Here is a 5,644-nt window from a genome sequence, read left to right as displayed (position 1 = left end):
GAGTAGGGGTGCGACGTATCGTTGATGTTATTCGTTCGACGATATTGCTGTCGTCGGTGTTGGGGTGCGACGTATCGTCGATGTTGTTGTTGCAGTAGTATGGGAGTGATGACGTTGATATCGTTGGTGGTTGGATTGTCCAGAGACAGCAAAGGGAGTATTTCTGTTATCATTCCAGTTATATTTTATATTGTTGATAATATAACTGTTATGTATTACGATGATGATTGTTGTGTATGCTCACCCTTTGGGGGCTGTTTCTGTTGGACAGGTTACAGGACTCTGCTGTGAGACAGGATAGTGGTGAAGGGCTAGGTGTGTCTAGTCAAACAGTCCTGTAGTTGATAGTAGATAGAAACAGTATAGTTATTGTCTTACTTGAGTTGTATGTGTGTATTTATTATACTGTTTCTGCTGCATTGACGTAGATAGTGTGGTGATTGCACTATTTTGTCGTATATGCATTATATTATTTCGTCGTTGCAAAGAAAATTTTTATGCATATGACGTCACATGTTGTATGATTACGTGGCGAGGTTTGGGGCGCCACAATTGGTGGTATCAGAGTATATGTTAGATGTCTGGGATGGTTAGGAGTTGGGTTTGGGCTGAGGGAGTTGGATGACGATATTATCTGCGTGTGTCTGTGGATTTGGCTTGTTATTGATGATTTCTCAATATGATTGATTGTTCTTAGTTGCGTGTGCTTTCGTGCGAAAGGTGTGAGAATGATTACTGGATTGTAATTGTTAAATTTTATGATTAACAATTTGATTTCCAGTGATGGCAGCTAGAGAACAGGTACATCCGCACGAGGAAATGGAAGAGGTTGACAGTGGGTTGGGGCAGATGAATCCATTGCCACCTCCTCCTATGGGACAGGCACCTGCAGATCAGCCTTTATTGCCCGGTGAGTTGATTTTGGCACAGTTCAGCAGTTATCTTCCGCCGAGATTTGATAGCTCTGAGACTGGTGAGCGAGCAGAGGAGTGGATTGAGGTGATAGAGCAGATTATTGTGACTGCTCCGTGTGCTAGGTCTGCTTGGTTACGATTGGCTACATTTCAGCTATCGAGGAATGTACTATTGTGGTGGCAGACGACTGAGGCCGGATTGAGAGCCCAAGGCCGTATTGCTGAGTGGGATGTGTTTCGATCTCGTTTTCTTGATAAATATTTTTCTATAGCAGCGCGACAAAAGAAAGAGAAAGAATTCGAAGATTTGAGACAGGGTAGTATGTCTGTTACTGAGTATGAGACTTGATATTCTGCATTGCTGAAATATGTGCCACAAGTTGTTACGAATGTTCATGCTAAGATGAGATACTTCTTGAAAGGGTTGAAGTTAGAGTTATTTGATCGTGTGCAATCAAATAACCTGGTATCATTTGAGGATGCAGTGACGAGGGGTAAGATGGCTGAGTTGGTTATGCAGGAGTATGGGGCTCAGAGACGATTATCAGAGCCGACTAGGGAGTCATTGCGAGCGCATGGACAATCTTTTAAATATCAGAAGGGTTCATCATCTTCTTCAGCATCATCTGGGAAGCGCCGATTTGATTCACAACGTGTTGAGAGTCGTGGGGGCAGTTCTCAGTCTGTTCAGGGGCAGAGATGGGAGTCCAGAGCAGTGAGATGTTTTCGTTGTGGGGGACCTCATCTGATCAGACAGTGTACACAGACCTAGATCTCCTGTTTTGAGTGTGGCGGTGTTGGCCATATAGCGTGACAGTGTCCTAGCCGTGAGGGACAGCGAGAGCCCAGGAGTGATATAGGTAGATCCTCAGAGAGAGGAGGACGACAGCCTCAGCAATTTACACCACGACCTTCTGGAGGACAGCCACGTATGCAGGGAGCTGGTCTGCCTCAAGCACAGGTGTATGCTTTGACACGAGAGCAGGCAGAGGAGGCACGAGAGGAGATGATAGCGGGTAAGTGTTATTTGTGTTTTTATCCTACTTATATTCTTGTTGCTACAGGTTTCTCGCATACATTTATATCGAAGAGGTTTGTGGTTGAGCATCATATGCGCTCGTCTCCATTGTCTATGCCTCTTTCTGTTTCGACACCCTCTGGAGTTGATATATCAGTTGTATCGATGATATCAGATGGCATTATTTCTTATGAGGGCTATGAGCTGAGATCTGATATGATTATTCTAGAGATGACTGATTTTAATTGTATTGTGGGAATTAATGTGTTGAGGAGATATTGTGCGACTGTTGATTGTTATCAGCGGGTAGTATATTTTTACACCGATGAGAAAGAGCGTTGGACATTTTATGGGAAGGGTTCTCGTCCCCGTGTTCTGTTGGTATCTGCTATCCGGATGTCTCGGTTATTGGAGCATGGACATGAGGGTTATCTTATTTATGTTGTAGATGTGACAGAGAAAAAGAAAGAAGTGGGAATAGAGGAGATACATGTAGTTGCTGAGTTTGCTGATGTATTTCCTGATGAGATTCCAGGCTTCCCACAAGTCCGTGAGGTGGAGTTTGGGATTGAGTTGATGCCAGGTACTTCCTCTATTTCTCGTGCTCCTTACAGAATGGCACCAGCAGAGTTGAGAGAGTTGAAAGCCCAGTTACAGGACGTGCTGGACAAGGGATACATTCGTCCTAGTGTATCGCCTTGGGGTGCACCAGTCTTATTTGTAGAAAAGAAAGATGGAACGATGCGGCTTTGTATTGACTACCGACAGCTGAATAAGGTGACGATTAAGAATAAATATCCCCTTCCTCGTATTGATGATTTATTTGATCAGTTGCAGAGAACCTCAGTGTATTCGAAGATTGATTTGAGGTCAGGATATCATCAGATACGAGTTAGAGAGGAGGATATTCAGAAGACAGCATTCAGGACCAGATATGGGCATTATGAGTTTTTAGTTATGCCGTTTGGGTTGACGAATGCTCCAGCTGTGTTTATGGGTTTGATGAATAGGGTATTTCAGCCTTATCTCGATCAGTTTGTTATTGTGTCTATTGATGATATATTGATATATTCCAGGAGTGAGGCTGAGCATGTTGGGCATTTATGTTCAGTATTACAGGTACTGCGAGATAGACAGTTGTATGCCAAACTCAGTAAGTGTGAGTTTTGGTTGGATCGAGTGATCTTCTTGGATCATGTTATATCGAGAGATGGGATTTCTATTGATCCAACGAAGGTCGAAGCCGTGTTACAGTGGTCTACACCTACATCTGTACCAGAGATCCGTAGTTTCTTGGGTTTAGCAGGTTATTATCGTCGATTTATCGAGGGATTTTCAAAGATTGCGCGCTAGACCTTTGACACAGTTGACTCAGAATGGCGTGCGATTTCAGTGGTCTGAAGCATGTGAGAGGAGTTTTCAGGAGTTGAACCACCGACTGACGACTGCACCGGTGTTATCAATCCCTACAGAAAACGAGAGGTTTGTTGTTTATACTGATGCATCATTACATGGTTTGGGATGTGTTTTGATGCAGGATCGACATGTTGTGGCATACGCCTCGAGACAGCTGAAACCACAAGAAAAAAGGTACCCTGTGCATGACTTGGAGTTGGCTGCCATTATCTTTGCCTTGAAGATATGGCGACACTATTTATATGGTACCTCGTTTACGATTTATACGGATCATAAGAGTTTGAGATTTTTGTTTACTCAGACAGAGTTGAATATGAGGCAGAGACGGTGGTTAGATTTGTTGAAAGATTATGATTGTGAGATTGAGTATCATCCTGGTCGATCTAATCTTACTGCTGATGCATTGAGTCGTAAAGTTAGCTGTACTGCAGAGGATGTGGGTCGTTTATCAGCTATGATGATGTCTTGTTGTTCTTTGGGATATGATTTTGATATTTCGACGACTCCTACCCAGGTATCGACCTTATTTGCTGAACCTGATATATATGGTTGTATTCGTGAGGCACAGATGACAGATGAGAGAGTTCAGCGATGGAAGAAGTTGGTTTCTCAGAAACAAGATACTCGGTTTAGAGTTGCTGATGATGGCAGTTTGAGGATGAATGCTAGATGGGTAGTTCCTGATACTTCGGAGTTGCTCCAGGGCCTGTTGCGGCGTGCACATTGTAGTCGATATTCTATCCACCCTGGTGGCAAGAAGATGTATAAGGATTTACGTTCTCAGTTTTGGTGGAAAGGAATGAAACGTGATGTGATTGATTGTGTACGTCGATGTCTCAATTGTCAACAGATCAAAGCTGAGAGGAGAAGGCCAGGAGGTGAATTGAGGAGTTTAGAAGTGCCGACTTGGAAATGGGAGCACATATCGATGGATTTTGTGACTCATATGCCAAGAAGCACTGGAACTATTGATGCAATTTGGGTGATTGTTGATCGATTGACGAAAATTGCACATTTTATACCTTATAGCATGAATAGTACATATTTGACGATGGCACAGTTGTATATACGAGAAATCGTACGGTTGCATGGGATTCCAGTGTCTATTATCTCTGATAGAGATCCTCGATTTACTTCTCATTTTTGGGAAGGATTGCAGACTGCGATGGGGACAGAGTTGAGATTGAGTACAGCTTATCATCCTCAGACAGATGGTCAGACTGAGCGTACTATTCAGACGCTGGAGGATATGTTGCGTGCTTATGTTATGGATTTTAAATCTGTTTGGCATTCATCTATTCCACTAGTAGAGTTTGCATATAACAATAGTTATCAGAGTAGTATTCAGATGGCTCCATTTGAGTCATTGTATGGGAGACGTTGTAGATCTCCTTTATACTGGGATGATGTTGATCGAGCTGTAGTCACAGGTCCTGAGATGATTCTTGAGATCGAACAGAAAGTAAAGTTGATACAGCAGCGATTGAAAGCAGCTCAAGATAGACAGGCCGCCTATGCAAATAAAATACGAAGACCCTTGGAGTTTCAGCAGGGCGATCGAGTATTTTTGAAAGTGTCTCCTTTTTGTGGTACAGTACGATTTGGTATGAAAGGAAAGTTGGCACCGAGATATGTTGGCCCGTATGAGATATTGGAGCGGATAGGCACTTTGGCTTATCGATTGGCTCTACCTCCATCTTTATCTGGTATTCATGATGTGTTTCATGTGTCGATGTTGCGGAAGTACGAGCCAGATCCTTCACATGTGTTGGATATTTCTGAGGTTCAGTTAGATCCTAATGTGTCTTATGTTGAAAGACCAGTTTGTATTTTGGATCGATCTGAACGGAAGCTACGTAGTAAGCTTATACCGATGGTGAAGGTTCAGTGGGAGCATAGAGGTGTCGAAGAGGCCACTTGGGAGACAGAGCGGCATATGAGGGAGCTCTACCCCTACTTATTCTGATGGTATGACGTATCTTTATTTATGCATGTTATTACTGTTGTTGATTAATTTCGGGGTCGAAATTCATTTAAGGGGGGTAGAAATGTAATGCCTGAGATATTACAACTATAAAATAGTATTGATGACATTTTCGTAAATAAGTTGAAAAATATTCAATTTATTTTAAGGGCAAAATGATAATTAGTGACATATCTTGCTCATATGAAGTCCAAATGATGTGAGATTTGGATATAACATAGAACACTGAAAGATATAGAAGTTTCATGGTTTAAGTTTTGGAAAATTTGATCGTTTGACTGATCCAAAAAGATATACCGATGTTAAAATGTT

The sequence above is a fragment of the Primulina huaijiensis genome, chromosome 4 (genome assembly GCF_012295235.1).
Source record: "Primulina huaijiensis isolate GDHJ02 chromosome 4, ASM1229523v2, whole genome shotgun sequence".
In the NCBI taxonomy this organism is placed as follows: Eukaryota; Viridiplantae; Streptophyta; class Magnoliopsida; order Lamiales; family Gesneriaceae; genus Primulina; species Primulina huaijiensis.
Note: the sequence above shows the minus strand (reverse complement) of the source record.